General features: G+C 39.7%; 1 protein-coding gene across 8 annotated transcripts in view; it reads left to right on the top strand.

The window, feature by feature from the left end:
- The window catches only part of gab1 (GRB2-associated binding protein 1), a 56,679-nt gene that overhangs the window by 1,991 nt on the left and 35,583 nt on the right, over window positions 1–19,105 (top strand). The window contains exon 1 of one of the 8 annotated variants that reach the window (XM_080303004.1): window positions 9,820–10,063. The exons of 6 other annotated variants lie outside the window; for them this stretch is intronic. The gene's annotated coding sequence lies outside the window, so the exon portion shown is untranslated. Of the gene's footprint in view, window positions 1–9,819; window positions 10,064–17,344; window positions 18,060–19,105 lie in introns of those variants that run through there. One more of the 8 variants, XM_080303005.1, reaches the window with a different exon arrangement.

Raw genomic sequence — 19,105 nt, 5'->3', positions numbered from 1 at the left:
AATCAAGAAAAACTGGACTTTCCAATGCTTCCAGTGTTTGTTATCTTTAACTGTCTGCGGATATCTTGCAAAACTGTGTGTGAAAAATTGAGTTTATTGAACAGATTCTGGTGCATAAACTGCAAATAAGCAAGGCAGACATGCAAACTATTTTGTCATGGGTACTCATCCAGGAAACCTCTCAGCTGCGAGGGGGGAAAACCCCTGGTCGGTGCAGCTACGCGTGCTGAATAGTCATCGACGAATGCTTTCTTGTAAAACTAGCATAGATTTTATCAGAAGTTTAATAATTTATGAATGTGCTCAAAGCGAATATTTAACCATTTCCTTTTTTTTTTTTCTTTCAACTAAACCACAGAAATTCAAAGAATGCATACAGTTTGACATCATCAAGTTAAAAATTCATAGGAAAAACCAAAGATTGATGAATGAAATCTGTGTTTTGCTTATTAATGTAGAAGTTTAGAAATTTTGTTTGCAAAGTTTGCATTAAATGGAGGGGTCCAGTTCTGTAAACCTGCATCTTGCCTGTAGCGGCAGGCTTTGGTATCACTGTTGTGTTACCTGCAGTCAGCATCTCGTATGGTCATTACAAAAAAGTATTTTGTTTAGTTTTTTCAAAGTTGCACTATTTCCCAACAGCCTTGTGCACAACTAATGGCTAATAAATGAATCATGAAGCAACAGCAATATAACTCCTCATATTGATTCCTGACTTACTTTAATCAAACAGAGTCATGGTGCGAGGGAATAATACAATATGGGACGCTTACAAATATCAATGACTAAAACATGCTATTTCTTTCTTATTTTGAAATGATTTGAAATAACAATAATGTTTGCATCCACAATACAAAAGTTAATATGACCCCAAATGTTAGTTTCTCAGGAGAAAAAAAGAAGTAGGCTACTGGAGGACCTAGTTATTTTCAAATGGTTATGACAACTTGTTGCTCAAGTTGTGTAACTGTTTTAGTGTTTTAAGAACTCTGAGGAAACTCGTGATTTTGTGAGGTAGAAGTTAAGCTGTTTAAAGCTGCGAAATTATAGTTGTTGTTTTTTATATCTGCATAAACTGCATCTTTTTTTCCCTGTTTAATGTTAAGAAAACATTTTTGAGTTAAATGTTGGCCATTGCTTTTATACAAACAAGGAACAAACTGCAAGCTGGTTTCTTTCGTTTTGGGGGGTTTATCAACGCAAATGCCACGTTTTAGTCTTTCTGTCACAGGTAGCGACATAATCCTGTTTGAAAATATATTTCTACACTTTAGATTTCTGTTTGACTTATTGAGGCCATAAGAGTGTAACAGCAGAGTTCAGCTAAATCTTTCGAGAATACAGCTTCAGATTGTGGGTCATGATTCTTCCTCTTCATTGTTCGCTCTTATTAGATTTTCTACGGCTGCTACAGACTGTTCATATCAGAGTTGTTTTTCAGTGACTAATACTCTGATCTAACTTTCAACAATGCCCTCTATAGTAGTGCAGCAATCTAAAATCTAAAAATACTGGGAAACACAGCAGGGTGGTTTGAGCAAGCTCGGTCACATGAAGCTGTGTAATTAGTGGAAGTACTTACAAGTTGTTCAGATTATACTAACTCAAATAAATAGAGAAGTTGATTCTCTCTTGTTTTTCTTTTTCTTTTTTAAATTGAAACAATTCAGCTGGTTATGAAGCATGAGAGCTTTTGTGGGATTAGATGAGACATTCTTGAATTGTTTTACTTCCTTGCTGCTTCTTCTTCCTTTTCTTCTTCTTCTCCTTTTCGGTTACTGCCTTAATGGGTCATCGCAGCAAATCATCACCTTCCCTCTAACCCTATTCGGAGCGTCTTTTGATGTCACACTAGACTTCTGCATGTCCTCCTTCGGGACATCCACAAATCGTCTCTGTGCCTTTCCTCTTTTCCTCCTGCCTGGCAGCTCCATCTTCAACATCCTTTATCTAATATATCCACTATCCTTACTCCTCAGCAAACATCCAAACCATCTCATCCTATCTCTCTTTAACTTTGTCTCCAAACCGCCCAGACTTAGCTGTCCCTCTGATGTACTTCTATCTAATCTTGTTCAGCCCCAACAAAAATGTTAGTGTCTTTTAACTTTGCTGCTTGCAGCTACACCAGCTCTTTTTTTTTTTTTTTCTTTCTTCAGTGCCACTGTCTCCATACCATCACATCCTGTAAAAGTTCCCTTTTAACTCTAGCTGCTATCCTTCTGACACAGCATTTAATGTAATCGACACAAAGGTCAGCGTATGTTTTGAGCTGCAATGGTGCAGGCGAACCTGCAGCTCTCCCCGGGGCTTTTGTAGTTTGTTTTTTTTTCCGAAGGTGGACGAGTTTGCTGCTATGTGGGCGGCCCTGACTCTATCTGCAGTTCCCCAAGCCACTTTTTTTTTTTTTTTTTTTTAAGGTAATTATTTGGTTTTCAGCTGGACTAGGGCTGTTCGATATAACGATATATATCGGATGATAATATAAAAACTTTTATCGTTTCATTTTACGCTATCGTTTGTTTCGTGGTGTCGCAAAATAAACTGTTTACGGCAATATTTTTTCATTGTTCTGATGGTCACTGTAGTGGCTATATTAATTTCTTAAAGTTCTCTCTTTCTTTTATATTTTATATAACCACACTACGGATGGACAAGCGCCTGTTTTTATGCGTTGTCGTTAGCAACAACTACAGTAACACCATCACGTGTCCGCTTGTTTATGTTCCACATAAACCTTTCACAATAAAGCTCCTGTTGAGACTTTTCAAAATGAACTGAATCACGTGAAAGAGCAGATTATTTACGGATGAGAAGTAAAAAAAGAGCCGCCAGGTGCTAAAAAATAAACCTTAGACTCAAACGTTAGAACAGGCTTTTCCCTGCAGCACGCCGTGTAATAAATACTCACAAATGTAACGGTGGCCGTTACAACTTATGTCTAAAAATGTATAGTTTCATGCATCTGTTAAAACACTCGACTCCAGCTACATGACGCGCAGCTGGAAACACTTCCCGCAAGACGAGCTGCCCGAGATTCACAGAATTTACAGAAAATGTTACATTTTTGTGATTTATATCGTTATCGGGACGATAGAATTCTTATATCGGGATATGAGATTTTGGTCATATCGCACAGCCCTAAGTTCGACTGATGTTGGTCTCACTATTTGGCACAATTGAGCAGTCCTAGATTAAATGTGAGTTTGGTGCCACATGCTACATGAGGTTTGCTGGCAAAGTAAGCTAGTGATTACTGACTTTATTTTTTTTGTGGTAAAATCACATTACAGCTACATTGGTGCAAGCATTTTAGTTTGTCAATGTCCTTTGAGAACAGGGACCAGAATAAACTGCTGTCTGTACGCTATTTAGTACCAAACCGATGTGGGCATTTTGTTTTTTGTATCTAAAACTACTCACCTCAGCTTTAAAAAATACAAAATATACCATAGGGTCAGTACAGCCTTGCTCCCTGGGGTTTTCCATTTCATTGGCACTGCATTTTTCCATCCATTTCTCCTTTTTCGCTTTCATTTCTCTTAACTAATGTGCATATTTGTCTCAGTGTCCACTAGTGTAAGCATCCTTAAAGGAACAGCTTTCGAGATGGATGTCTTCAGGACATCTGTTGTGTTGTCACATGGACCCAAGGAGATGCAGAGATCGAGTTACAAGGTTGCTGTCGTCACTGCTCGATAAAATGGTGTATCTCAGTTAATTCTGCCACCACATCATGGAGGTGTAGGTGAAAACGGATAAAGGAAATGAATAAGGATAGTTACTGGTAACATTTTATTGATACCGATGCCATTATTTATTCTAGGTCTGTTTTTACGGATTCTCTCATTGATCGGTGATCAATATTTTGCATTGGGGAAACATGTAGGTCTACAAAGGTTTTCAGCATCAGTGCTGCTGGTTATCATCAGGGTCTGATGTAGGATGTAGAAACCAGATTTAAACAAACAAAAAAAAAAACCAACAGGTATGTACTGGTGTGGAAAAAGCTCCACTGCCGGGGGTTTGACGTCATGCTTTGTTATGTGAAACTGCAAGAAACAAGATGCCAGCACTGATGAAAGCAATTGATAAGCTCTGAGACAGACAATTAATATAAACTGGACAGTTTGGAACCGGTTCTCTGTCGAGAATCTTTAGTTCTCAATCAGCCTCTCTATCTAATCTAGAGTTGATAGAGAGATATGTATATAACTGCTTCAAACGGCTGTTTATGCGTGCCATTTTGAAGCCGCCATGTTTCAATTAAACGTCATTGTTCGGCTTGTTCACATTACAGTAATACAATTCCTATTGAAAGGAATCCTTAATTTTAGTTCAAAACATTAATTAAACAGCAGCAGTTTTGAAAATGTATAAAATAACTGTCTCCTTGATTTTTAATAATTTTGCTTAGCTCTTAGTTTCTCAGTTCTTGCCTTCCGGTGCACATAGCTTCATAGACCATTGTAGTCCCTGTAGTTTATTGGCATGCACTTTCTGAAAACAGATTAGGATTTTGCTGAACACTTTGTGCAGCCCTTACAAGGGCCTCAGAGCAAGAGCACAGGGCTGCAGGGTAGACCGGATGAAGGAAAATATTGAACCCTGAAGGTCCTCCTCTGGCTCTAAAGGGAGACTGAGGACCTACTCCATGCTGGTCTTATGGCCTCTTAGCTGAAAAACAAAAAAGCATTTATAGTGTACATCAAAGTGGCTGTTAGCTTTTGTCTGTGGCTGACTGTAAAAAGTTGTCATTTACACACAGTTAAAGAAAACTGTATGCCACCAGTGTGACAACGTGGTCGAACGAAAACAAAGGCATAGCTCATTTGATTAAGTAGAGGATTCATTAAATCTGCTTAGCAAGTGGAACAGAGAACAAACGCTCACTTTCTGTTAACCCTCCCCCCGCCCCTCCCTACGTGCTTGAAGAAACAAACAAACAAGCTACCCAAACGGGATGCAACAGAGGGGTACTTGTGCAGCATTAGCCTCTTAGGCTAACAAAGAAAAATTACTGGACTGTGTCCTCATCGCAGCAGCACCAGCAGCACAGCTCTCCATTTGGAGCAAGCAGACTACTGTTGTGTGATCTGCCACAGCTTGGAAATGGGTTGAATATGCCATTAATTATTCAATGCCCATTACAAACAAATAAGCATTAATTATTAATATATGTGCTACTACAGTAGTTGTCTCTTTTATCCCTGACACAGACTATCGTCACTGTGTTATACATAGGCGGTGTCATTTTCATCGTAGCCTAACTGTTGGTACAGCAGTTTAAAGGATAAAAAAAAAAAGCTGTGGGAATGAGGGTGGGGGGAAATGTGTAGAATCTGTAATATTCACAACCATTTTCCCCCCAAAGAACTGAAAGCTGTTCTGAGTCCTGTACTGGTGTTTTGGTCTTTTGTTTTAAAACACAATCGAAGTAAACATGAGTGTGGTTGTTCTGCATTTTCTTCTGGGTATTTATAGTCTTAAGCATGAAATCAAGTCATTGCCTCACAAAGAAAAACACAGCCATGAAAACAAAACATTCAGTTGGAGCCAGCCCTTGGGGAAGTTGGCAGCACAGAGCAATTTTTTTTTTTTTTTTTTTTTTTTTTTTGGGGGGGGGGGGGCATAGTAAATCACTGTCAAACCTGTCACAGCATTACTCAAGTGGTGATGTATACAAAAATATGACACTTTTTATTTTCTTCATTTTTTTTCATCGGTGCTTCATGTGACATCAGTTTTGAGAGTGATGACAACACACATGGTGCATGTCAGTCACCTAAAACATAGTCTGTGTTTTTGATCGTCTCCGTGGGATCTTAACAGCAGCGTTTGGTGCTGTCGATCTTTGTGAGCGCATGCTTCATTGTCGATACAGAAGGTCTCTCATCTCTTATGCAGGCGTTTGTAAGCAGCGTCTGATATTATGTGCATGATGACGAAAAAAATGGGTTTAACGCAACAAACGTGAACTTGAGCTAACCTCGAAATCACGTTCTCATATGTATACTATTATGTCCTGTTATGTAAACTAGACACTTGCATGCATAACCTTTCATGCAAATTCTTGAGCGACGCAGCTGCTTTTCAGAGCACAGTAAACCTTTGTTTATACCAGCACGCCACTGCTTCAAAATGAAGCTGAAGTTTAAGATGATTGTTTACGCGTTACAGACTAAACTTTAGTGTGTGCGCTCCAAAAAGAGTGAGAGGTTACAGTGAGTATGTTGCTTGCAAATTTATTTTAAGCTGAAAGGGGATGGAGGATGTAATCGGTTAGGAGTCATTAAGAAAAAGATTTAAGAAGTTCTGCTTTTGAGTGCACGTCAGCGCATAGTTGGTTAGATTTCAGAAATAAATGTCATTTCTGTATGAGAACAAAGGAAATGTGATCATCATTGTGATCATGTCTGTTTTCGGCTTGTTTTTGATTCATAGGTGGCGCTGTGTGCTGATAATGCTTAGAGTTACCTCCCAAAATCTTAACTTTCACTTGTATTATCATTTGTGTATGCCCCTTTAAACTTAATTTGTTACCTTAGTGCAGAAATGACACCGTTGATTTAATTGGTAGGTCAAGGCTAACATGGAGCATTTTGTAAACAGATGTGTCTCTTTTTGCCTGGCGCAGCTGTTTACTGTGTCGTGTGCCAAGTCCGCAAAGCAACTCGTGGAGTGGCTGCAGAAAAGCGGTTCTCATGCAGGCTTGGATTTGCTGTGCGAAACCTGGGAACAGATTCTGAGTTGTGTTTTCTGCTGTAAAATGATCCTTTTATTCCTTTTTTTTGTCACTGCGCCAAGTCGAAGAGTTTCAAGAGAAGCTATTATTAAATGCAGATGACAGAACCCTCAGAGCTTTGCTGCTGGGCTAATTGCACACGTCATCATGCGTCTTATTTTCTGATGACTGACGGTTGTCTCATATGCAAGGAAGTGACACAGGCCGAGGTTAAAGAAAGCTGAACGCTTTTTTTGATCACAATGCTCATTCCTGGTTTTCGTGTTGCGACTTGCCAGCTAATGACACGAGGCGGTAAAAATAGGACGTGTCATAAGGCTGCTTCTATTTCCAGGGTGTAGTTGTAGTCTTGTGTGGAAATAAAACAGTGCTAGTAGGGAGAACACAGAAGGCCCATAGATGGTTTACAGTAAATCAAACACAAAGGCCGAAGGGGTCCCTCTTCCCACCAGATTGGCGCACGTCATTTGAGGGAACGAAAGCTATCGCGAGTCGGGCCAAATGTCTGATTATTTGCATTTTCTGGATTCTTGCAAAGCGCGCAAACATTCTCCAAGATTAAAGGTGAAGGACCATAAATATGTGTGCAGGAAACGACAGGCGGGCAGGCAATAATTTTATTGTCATTGCGGAGGAGAGCAAAGCTTAAAAAAAAATAAAAGCAATCAAGATGAAAAAGACTGGAGTGCTTCTCAAAGCCCCACCATTAGGCAGCCTCCAGTGAGAGCAGCTCTCTGTTCTCTCCCTCTTTCTTTCCGTTCCCAGTGCTTCTTGGCAGGCTCAGACAGCAGGAATGCGAGGTTGCTCTGTGCTCCTCTTTGCTGGTCTGCAGGGGTGTGAGCGCCTGGTCCCTTGCTGCTGCTGCTGCTGGTGGTGGTGGTGCCGCTGCTGGCTCCTCAGCTGAGGATTGAATGGGCTGGACTACACTACAGTGCACTGCACTGCTCTGCAATGCAATGCGCTGGCTGATTGTTGTTTCTCCAGCACCATGAGGGAAGAGGAGCCGCTCCCTGGCGCCCCAGCAAGGCATGGCTGCTACTTCCTGTGTGTGGTGTGATGGCTACCAGATGGCGAGTGAAGACAGAGGAAGGGTCCCCTGCTCTCTTCTTTTTCTTTCCTTGGCTATTATATTGTTAACTCCTGCATATGTCCTCTGCTGCTCTCTAATATGTTTTATATATATAATATAGCTGCAAATGTTTATGTTAATAACAGATAATGAGAAGATGAATTTGGAACCTAATGTTACCGAGCTGTTTATGTACCTCCGAGTTATACTCACGAAAGACTCCACTGTGACTCACTAGTGATCTGTGACTCACTGAAGAGTTGTATACTTTGAAAAGCCATTCTTGACACACTCTCTTTTAAAAGTCACTGCAGTGTTTTTTTTGTTTTTTTTTGTTTTATTTTCTTGCACCGTAGAAGCACTCACTGCTGGTGTCTTTGGACACACCTGGAGTACGACAGCACATATTTTCATGGTGGTACATTGAATAGGTAAAACAGAAAATAGGAAGAAAATGTAGCCAATGAAAGCGGGGTGCTTTTTGTTTAAAAATGTCAGTAATATCCTAATTAATTGGCTGCCAAATGCTAGATTATTTTGGCATAATGTTACCTTCAGATGTGTCCTTTTTGCAAGCAACAACTAGTTGTAGTTCTGGTGTTTTGAGGTTGTTTTTGGTACTACTACTACTACTACTTCATACGGAACAGATTATTATTGAATTTGACTGAATTTTAAATCAGCAGTTGACCCATATATGCAGCCTGAGGCCTGTAAATACCATACAGGAAACAGTATCTGCTGATGTGATGTTTATCGTCACGTTAGCTCGACAAAGAGAAGCTTTTGCTGCCACGTCTTGTGATCTAAGCCTTAAAGAAAAAAAAGGCAACTTCCTCTTCTGTTTTTTTTCTTTTCCTTTCACAAATGCCAAAGATAAACAAGAAATTTTCCATTGTGCCAAAACTTGTAGTTGCACATCAGATATTCAAATGGCTTACACAAGTGTTACAAATAGGTCCCAGAGGTTCCCGTGGATAATTGGACATGTGCTGTGCGTTTGCAGAATCTCCGAGCTTGTTCCTAAGACTTTTGTTTTATTCCAGAGTTTGCACTAGATAAGATGCTCTGTACTGCAGCTGTGGTTGACCTGTAGGCTACAGCAGTGAGAGTGAGAGCACAAAAATCATGGTTAACCTTGTTCACATTCAACAGTGAATGATTTAGTCTACCGCAGCCTGTGTAAGTAGGAGGATGGAGAAGAAGATAAAACGGTATCAAGTCATAACAACCAATTTTGAGCTGTTTTATTTGTATAATAATTGTATTTAGCTTAAAAAATATGCCCAATACAAAGTCCCCCTGGATGGTGAACTTAGGCACCGCTGGGCTTGCAGTATACTCTGTATTGCTCTTCCTGAATTGAGCCCATGGATGAATTTAATACTTGAATATGTTGGATGGTTTGAGGGTTGCTTTGGAAGGTAGAAGTATGTGTGACTGTATCTGTTCCCATTTAACGCTTCACCTGTTGCACACACATACACAGCTGGCACTCGAGTTATGCAGTGCTGTGTGATCTGACCCTAGCCGCTGTGTCTGCAGCCCCTTAATATAGCCCGCTGCTGTCATGGTACTTTTTTTTTTCTTTGCCCCTCTTCCCTCGCTCTGCGAGCACCAATTTGTGTGCATGTTTGTCCCACTCTTTAGACAGGCTGAGTTAGACATGTGGGTGTTGACAAGTCAGCTTTGAGACTAGATGCGAAATATTCCTACTGACCTGTGTAATTTCCTAACTTACTGTGACTCACAGGCCGCTCTTACAGTGAATCTTATCAACTAATAGTCTCGTTCTTCATTTGGTCTTAAACATCGTATTTAATAAGAAACCAAAACATCAAAAAAAGGGTCTCTTTGGTATTTACTACTGCTGCTGTTTCTTCTACTGTCCATAATTGCGTTAGTTATGATGGTACTACCTAGTATCTTTGCCCTGGCCTCCAGCCAAAGGACGTTGTTAAACCTGTAGTCATGTACACACACACAAACACACCTACACACACACATGCGCGCTGAGAGAGACAGAAAAACTCCTGCTCTTGTAGACGATTCACTCGTAGCCTGATTGGAAGCTGAGAGTCTGGAGGTCCTACCTTTCTTGTTTAGCTGTGTGTAAAGTTTCCTGGGCACACTTCTCTTCCTTTTACTTTTTTTTTTTTTTTAAAACAAACTTGTGGAATACCTTGACGTTTTTGCCTCCACTCTAAAACGATGGCATTTGGATAACCCAGTCACATTTGATATTCAAGGTTGGTGTATAAGATAAGTTGTTTTCCTTTGAATATAAGCAACTAATGCTTGTAAGCGTTTGAGGTGAGCGAAAATGAAAGTGTTTAAATCCATAAAACTTGATTTGGTGTCGCATTTCTATTTTAAACAGTGTATTTGAAGTTTAAGGTAACCTTTTATGTTGAATTTTGAGCTTTTAAGTCCCGTGTGAAACAAGCACAGTTTTAGTTTCTATTAGTTTTAAAGGATGATAAAAACGAAACATCTGTGTTCCTTATTTTGCTGTTTCTGTCAGATTCCCGTTTGCTTGCACTGCATTGTTTATTTTCGGGGGCTGAAAGCTGAATTGTTTGAGCCCGTCTCGTCAGCGGTTAAGAAACGGTATGCTCATGTGAACAGTCTGCTATGCCAAAAGAATGTGTTGAATTCTAACCATGCGGCTTTGACAAGTGCATGTGACTAGAGCAGGGCGATATGGCCAAAAATATTTATCACGATATATATTTGAAAATTTGCGATAACGATATAACTGATGATATAATTGATGCGAGACAAAATACAACTCCACAACATTACTAGCGCAAAAAGACAACCTTCCATTTATTTTCACTTAAACAAGAAGCTGGTTTTTATGTACATTAAAGCTTTATAAAAATGTAACAGTGCAAATGCAAATTCCTTGAATGAATGTGCAGGTAATCAAAAATGATGAATGTAATGGGTAACCATCTTAAAGTGTCAAGGCTGTGGAGTGGCAAAGTGTGCATACTTTTGACTTTCTGCTTATCTGGGAGGAAAAAGTGAAAAACTGAAAGCCAACATGCCAAGGAGATATGGCAGAAATATGATAAACTTGTGTTTTAGGGAGTAATGTGTCCTGAAGTGAGAAGCAGATGTTATCTGTGCTACAGCTTTAGTTCTCATGGCCGAGAATGCTGCCTGCATTCACAAACCACCCTCCCTGTATGAGCAAGGTTATTTCAACACTGAGTCTGGGAATAATTTTCAGCTACCATTCTGATTGGTTATATTTCAGTTGTATTTGGTATCTGTTAGTGACTCAGCAACCATAACCTTTATTAGAGGAACAATTCATCAATTTATTTGGCAATCATGAAAATGATTGGAGGTTATTTTGTCATTTTCAGGCATGATTGTGAAGAACATTTCTGTGGTGTGTCGGCGTGCAGAGTGGGAAAGAAATTAGTTTGAAAAGCTCTGATAATGTTTAAAATAATAACAAAAACCTGGCCTAAAGTGCAATAGATGCACAGTCTGTCTTTCTCATGTCCTGAGCTGTTTTCTTGCTCAGTCGGTAATAGGCATTGATTGCTAACCTGGATTTTGCCCTTTCTACCACAAGCCAATGTTGATGGTCGTTTACCATGGCAGAGAAGCAATAGTATGAATTACAAGAAAGTGAGAAGGATATTAAAGTAATAGTGAAGATGTCTTTTAATGATTTGGTGAATGCATTTCAAATGCGCCTCCATTTTCATTTTGAATTTCACAATGGCATATGTAGGTGATACATGTATCTTGAATTTTTGACTTTGCATTGTTTGTATACAGGCTTTATTTTTTTATTTTACAATTAGTTTATAAAAATGCATTAGGGACAACTATGGGTTTAGCCTTTCCCAATGATACTTCTGCATGTGGACTGGAGGAGTCGGGGATCGATCCACCAACCTTACACTTATCAAATGACCCCACTCTACCACCTGAGCCACAGTTGCCCAGTTGGACTATTTAAGAAAGACTACAATTTTGCATTAAGAACTTTTTTCTTCTCTAAGAAGTAATTAGTATTTCCCCACTGGTTGTGAGTGGTTGCTGGAGATTGAAATAAACTACCAAAACCATGAGTCTCACAGTCCTAGAGACTAGTCAGTGACATCCCCCTGTGTATTCCCCAAATAGCTGGCAAGTGACTGCTTGAGGTTGCTTGCTGTCAATGAGTGCAATTGTTTGAGATTTAGGGCGCTGCACTGAAAACCTCCGTGCAATTACTTTAATCTGCAGCTGATGCTATGATCACCCTGTAGTTTGCGTGGAAGACTGTGGACACTCGACAGCTACTCACTAAACCATCGTCAAACTGTGAATAGTGGGACGCATACTTAAAAAGGAGACCATTTGCTCTCAAAGAAAAAGCTGCGTCTTTTGAAAGATGTTGGTTTTAATATTAAGGTACAACTTTTACTTTGAAGGCAAACGTTCTGTTTCCAGTTTGTGTCTCAAGTTTCAGTGTGGCTTAGTGGTTGGTTAGTGACTGTTTGCACACAAGTTGGTGTCTTCCATGCAAACGCACAACCAAAGCAATTGTACGGTGGTGCAGCTAAGGATAAGAACAGGTTCTCTAAAATAACCGGTTCTTAGTTGAATTCCTTGGAATTGTTTGTCTGCTTGCCTGTCTGTCCCGCTTATCAGTTCTTGTACTTGCGCTACAATCAGCTGATTTCAGTTGTTGGAGGAGGAAATTAGTAGGCACGTTTACAGTGTGGATACGGACATAATTTTTATTTGCATTGCACAAAAGGACAAGAGCGTGATGGTAAAGTGCAAACTGCATCCAGGACAGAAATGGCTGCATCGTGCTGGTAACACAACTTCAGCTCTTTGCAAGTACCTGCACAGACAGCATGCTAACGCTAAGCTAGCCACTGAACCTTATCAGGTAACAAGCAGTAAGGCTGAAGCCTCTGTTTCTACCTGTGTTTTTTTTGTTGTTGTTGTTGTTGTTGTTTAAAAAAAAAACCAAAAAAACAAAAAATTGTGTCCAGTTTCACCTAGTGACAGAAAGCAGCCTTGAGTGATCGCCAACTGGTCAGGGAATACACGTTTTTCCCCCAACAACTGGTCGTTACCAGGTGGTCGGCACCCTGTCTCTAGGTTTGTGTGACTGAAGCTTCAGCTCATTCAGCTGGATGAGCTGATGAGCTTATGCAATGTAGAGGCATCTGTCCGTCTGACCACAAGTCACAAAATCACTACTCCTCTTGGAGCATTGGAGATTTTAGTAAAACAAGATTATTTTGTCCTGACTATTAGGGATTGTTTTTACAAGGGCGATTTATTTGTTTATTTGCCCATGAGTACGCTTGCTAATAATGATGGAGCTAATAGAAGCAGTCAACATAAAAAAAAAAATAATAGCACTGTTTTAACAGCAGCCTCTTTTATCTGTGATCAAATGCTCATGCAAGTTAGTCGTGTTTGACTCCTTTGCTCGCACTATAGGTCTGCACAGGCACCACACCGCTTTGGTTACATCCTTAGGTTTACCTCTTTCATCCAGTTTAAAGCCAAAGAAATCCAGAATTGGCGACTCTTTTTTTTGTTTTTTTTTTTGGCAATTATTTCATCCATGTTTGGACTCCTTCTGTGTTGTAAACGCGTGAGCCTCCTTCAATTTAATTTTCATTACTTTGTACAATAGAGCCAACCAGTTCTGACTAGAGATGGACCGATCCGATATTACGTATCGGTATCGGTCCGATACTGACCTAAATTACTGGATCGGATATTGGAGAAAATTAAAAAATGTAATCCGATCCATTAAATATCACGAAATAACCTCACAAAACTTGCAACACGCCGTAACTCACCTCAGAACGTTAGCACGTCGGAGCAGTATGCATCACGTGATAGAGCGGCTGTGGCATGCGGGACCTATCGGTGGTCTGGATAGCATGTGGAGCTTTGCTAGCAACCCGGCATTTCATCTCCGACAAAGTTATCCCGAGAGAAGTAAAGCAAGTGTGTAAGTCCATCTCTGAATGTTTGTAAAGCATTCCTGCGTTAAGCTTAACAAGCGATATATGGAGCGACTGCCTCTTCTTGCTGCTACTTCAATCATGAAACTGCTTAATGATCAGCTGGTCGGCTTTTCTGTCGCGAGTCCGTCTCTCTTGTTTGTTTTTGGCCCACTTTGCACCAGAAAGAGGAAACCAGCGGCTGAACAACAGCAGCACATTTAAGCTTGATAAGCTGTTGTTAGAATTTATTTAATATTACTTTCTACACCAGGATCTTTTTCTACGTAGCTGACGCTGGTAACTGTGCAGGGGCGGATCTAGCAAAGTTTAGCCAGGGGGGCCGATAGGGCATTAACAGGGAAAAGGGGACACAAAGACATACTTTTCTTTCTTATTCTCATTTAAAATGTCTAGCTTTTAATAAATAATTATCCAAATCTTACACCCAAAGTTTTAATTTGATGTAAAATGAATAGAAGTCAATTACTGTATATAGTAACTATTAAGTCTAATATATATACCCTAGTAAGCTATAGTACTTTTTACTTTGGGAAGGTACCATCTGTGCAGTCTGCAATTTTGTTGAAGAAAGATGTTAAATCTATTTAATATTTCTTGAAAAATAATTGATTTCTGTGCATTTTTTTTTTACACTGCATCAAATTAAGGTTGATTACGTCGATTAAGCATCATGAGGTGGAGCGTGAGGGGTGGTTCCCTATTTTTTTTATTTTTGTTGTTGCTGGGAGTTGGAACCCTATTAGTTAGGTTGCTTAATATTTATGCTAAGTACTCTTTAAAATACCAGAATAGGGAGGATGGTGTAGGTTTAAGTTTATTAGATTGATCAGTATTGCTGAACTATGAAATATTTTTTTTGCATACAGGTATAACAGAATAGCTTTAGTGTAGTTGTTGTTTTAAACTTGAGTATGAACTTATACAAAATGCAGCAAGATATTTAAAAAAACAGTTTGGTTGATTAAAACACACTATATCGGATTCATATCGGTATCGGCAGATATCCAAATTTATGATATCGGTATCGGACATAAAAAAGTGGTATCGTGCCATCTCTAGTTCTGACAACTTAATTTTCTTTATGTACTTCACACAATTCAGTAACCTGTGAATGGTGATGATTGTGATGAATCAGATGAACCACTGTGTCATTAAAATTCAAGTTTTACCCCCCCCCCCCCCCCCCCCCCAAAAAAAAATGCTTGAGATCACTGGTCTAAATTAGAATTATCTTTACATGAATAAATATTTTACAACACGGAAAATTTGGAATTTCTGTGAAATCTTAGCTATATTGTGGAAGTGGGAATGTCTCAAGATACTTCATAAGTTAGTCTTACTAATCAGAAACTGTTGACAGCTGTCGGCAAACAGTTGAGATAAATAAATGGAAATAAATGAAAATGGCACTTCAGTCACTTTACTCAGCTGGACATCCTTATATCCGCTCTCAGACACAAGTTTTCCTCGATCTATGACCACGTTCTTGTCAGTCTCATGAATCTTGATCTCGTGGAGTCAGGCCTTGTTGGAGAATCTTCACCATAAGCTGTAAACAGTCATGTTCCCCGAGGATCAAAATATGCAGCATCGTTGTTCTGATTTTTATAGTCCAGTCGGTCAGATTTGTGACCTTGCCAGCTCTGGAGTCAATCTTTCCATGCACTTTTAATTACACTTCGGAGATGTGTTCATAATTGTTAGGATGACTGCATTTTCTATGTGCTGTTTTTTATTCTCCTCGTCCCTGAAGTGAAGGTTGTGGAGCCGGTAATAGGCGGCTATCAGTTCTGCTTATGCATCCAATACACTCCCCTGATTATTCTTCCTTCACATGCGATGTGACCATGATTGTCACTAGTATATCTTAAAGTGTAGCTTACTCTGATTGTACTTTTTAAATACTGTGTAATCTTATAGAGTTGCATTAAACATATGAATTTGTAGGAGGGTCATCCTGTCGCCTCACAGCAAAAAAGTGCGTTTTTGCGTGGAGCTTCCACGTTCTGTCTGTGCTTTGGATTCCCACAGTCCAAAGACATGTTTGTTAGGTTAACTGCTGATTCTAAGTTGTCTCGAGGTGTAGATGTGAATTGGAATGGTTGTCTACCCTTTTGCGTCTAACACAGCCAAGTCTAACACAGGACTAACAGGGTGGATCCTGCCTCTTGTCTGAGTGACAGCTAGGATAGTCTCCTGATAAATTGGGCATCTTTTTGTAACCATCATCAGAAGCAGCAAAAATGTTATAGTTTATGAATAAATCCTCATTGTCCTGCAATTTTTTATATTTTTTCATATAAAAAAAGAGGCAGTCTGTGGTCAGGACTATTGAGGTGAATGGTAAATTGTTTATTAAAGGGTATGGGACACCACTTTGTTTTTAATGGAGACAGCTCTTACAAAGGAGTTAATGCATAATTGCGGTTTAAGTGGTGGATCAAACTCTGGCTTTCTCGCTACAGCATGCATTAGATGGCCATAAAACCTTGAAATGCACAATTGCATGGATTTTTTTTTCCCCCCGTTCCACATTACAGAGCAAGATCTTTATATATAGACTATACGTTGTAGGAAGTTAAACCTTTTGTATAAAAGGTTTAATTTGTAGATAAGTGTCCCATAAGTGAGAATAAGTCAGCAAACATGTAAACGCTTAAAAAAAAAAAGCCACAATGTTTTGTGTAATAATTTAGTTTGAAAAATTGTTGGCATTGTTGTCTTTGCCGCTTGTAGTGTGTACAAGAAATTCCACACATTCTTTGGTAAAGGCGAACCAGTGTGTGGGAAGCACACAGCCACTGATGCAGCACACAACCTCTCAGGTATGTGTTTACAACATACAAATTTGCTTTCAGCTGAAAGTAAAGTAGTATCATCTGAATGTGACAACAGAGAGCAGAGGTGTGTACCAGTTTCAGGGGACTGGTGAATAAAGGAGGTGTGTCTTTACCTTGGCTGAGAAACAAGCCCGGGCATGCTCATCAGCTCTAAGAACAGGACACCAAACACGTTAATGAAAATAAGAATCAACAAGGTGCGCTTCAGATCTGTGAAAGGCAGCTTAGTGAATTATCTTTTGCAGCAGAGTCATTAACTTGTAACTCTGATCTTTATAACACCGAGCTTTTTTAAAAAAATGTTTTTCCTTCTTCTGTAACCTGGCACCACTTTTTTGAAAGCAACACCACTAGCCACACAGAATTACATATCAGACTCCATTTCCTTATCTCTGCGTTCGGCATCTCAAGCCATTTCCTAGTGGACAGACTCTTCCAAGGGAGCGACTAATTAGATCACGTCTAAGGCAACCTCTCACTGGCCACTAAATCTGATTTGGAATAATTTTCATTGGACTGATTGGATTAGACTGCTACATGGATAAGAACTGGGTTAGATGCACACATGCAGTGGAGTAACACAGTGTCTGTTACCCAGCTTTTCTTTTTTTATACCATTTTTTAAATAGTAATATAAATATCTTTATTTTTTATAGATATCTTGCCGGGGGTTCATTGGTGTATACTTCATTTGAGGGCAAGCATTATTAACATAACAAATAAGCCTAACATTTACACACATACACCCACACAGGCACTCACAGATGCTTTTTAGTCCTGACTGTGGAGAGGTCATTCATCTCACTGTGCAGTGGGGGTGCAGTGGGATCATCATGAGTCTGCAGCACAACCTGCTGTAGTGTGAAACTGAAGACTTGATGTATAAATATACCAGAATATCCACGATATTAATATATAATATCATTGATGTCTCTCTTTGTACTGCAGGAGTGAATAAAAAAAAAAAGAAAAAAAAAGTAGTAGTCATGCTTGGAATGCAAAGTGGGATGGTGCACTTTGTGGCGTGTGGGCACAGCTTGTTGAGTAGTGGCTGATATTTTTGGTTCTACCCACCTATCTTGAGCCAGCCTGTTGTAGGTGTTCTGCAGTGTAGAAATGGTGTGCAGTGGGGGGTTTGCGGTGGGCAGTTGTTGCCAGGGGAGGTGGTGTGTTATTTTCAGTCCATTGTGTCTACTTCCTGTGGGTCAGGGGTTATTGGAGCAGGGTGTTGGAGACTTGACAGAGTGAGAGGAGGGGAGGGAAGTCAGTAGGGTAGGCAGGAAAGTGACCAGACTCACTCGACAACAGTGGCTGGTCAGCGGCTTGGTTACCTTGCTTCTCTTGCACCGTTTTTTCTTTTTTATCTGAGCTAAGCTTGGACTCGTCAGAACCAGGTAAAGATATATTAATTGCTCTTTAGTAACCAGCCAGCTTCTCATTCAGGATTCTGTTTTGTGTCATTGTAGATTTGCTGCTTTGCTTATTTAACAAACAGCGGTAGCTTTGTAACCCTCTGCAGTAGGTCAGAAATAGAGTCAAGTATTTATCAGACATTTAAATTGAAATTTGTACTTGAGGCAAAGTATGCAGGAAATATAGAAGACAGGAAGTAGGTGGAAGTTTTGACGACTCTTAGGTAGCCTAAATCCCACTTTATGGTTGTGTATTTGGACCAAATGATTGTGACTATCACTGATGGCTACACTTGTACACAAAAATGTGTTGTTACAGCACAATTAATCTTTAAATAAACCATATGTAAACAACTGAGTGTAAATGAACAACCTCAAGTGCCTTGTTGAAAAGTTATGAATGAGTATCACAAAAAAGTGCTCCCAAATGAACACAAGGCATTTTCTTTTTTTTGTTTTGTTTATCACAGACAGGGCCAGGTGTTCAAAATGGCCACAGTTGTGTTGGAAATTCTTTAAACATAAGCGTGAGCTTTGCCTATGCAAAATGAAATGACCATCATTGACTGCAGCAACTTCCAGCGAGTGCTGTGACAGCTCTTGTGTGAGAAGAAACTGTCTTTAAGAGCAGTATTGAATGCATTAGAGACACTTTAAAGCCACCTGAAATGGCAAGCACCGTTTATTGGGAAGTAAAAATCCATGACCATGGTGCCATACAATTCACCTGCCATGTCTTTAACTCTAAAATGGTTATTAAACACTTATGTTTTTCCTTGTTTGTGCTTTGGTTCTGGCTGCACACAAGGACATTTTGGTTGTTTTGTTTAACAACTAGAGTAATACTATATGTATACTAAATACAATCTCTCACCCACACATTGGTATCAGGTAACACTGGCTGTGCAACGTGAGCAAATCCTTGAATTCTCTTATAAAGTTTTCACAGTGCAGATGTGTTACCGTCTCTGCTTCCTCTACCCGCTGCATAGACGTTAATAGCATTTATAGCACAACGTGCACAGGAA

Source organism: Astatotilapia calliptera, chromosome 6 (assembly GCF_964374335.1).
Source record: "Astatotilapia calliptera chromosome 6, fAstCal68.1, whole genome shotgun sequence".
Taxonomy (NCBI): Eukaryota; Metazoa; Chordata; class Actinopteri; order Cichliformes; family Cichlidae; genus Astatotilapia; species Astatotilapia calliptera.
Note: the sequence above shows the minus strand (reverse complement) of the source record. Positions and strands in the feature narration are given on the sequence as shown.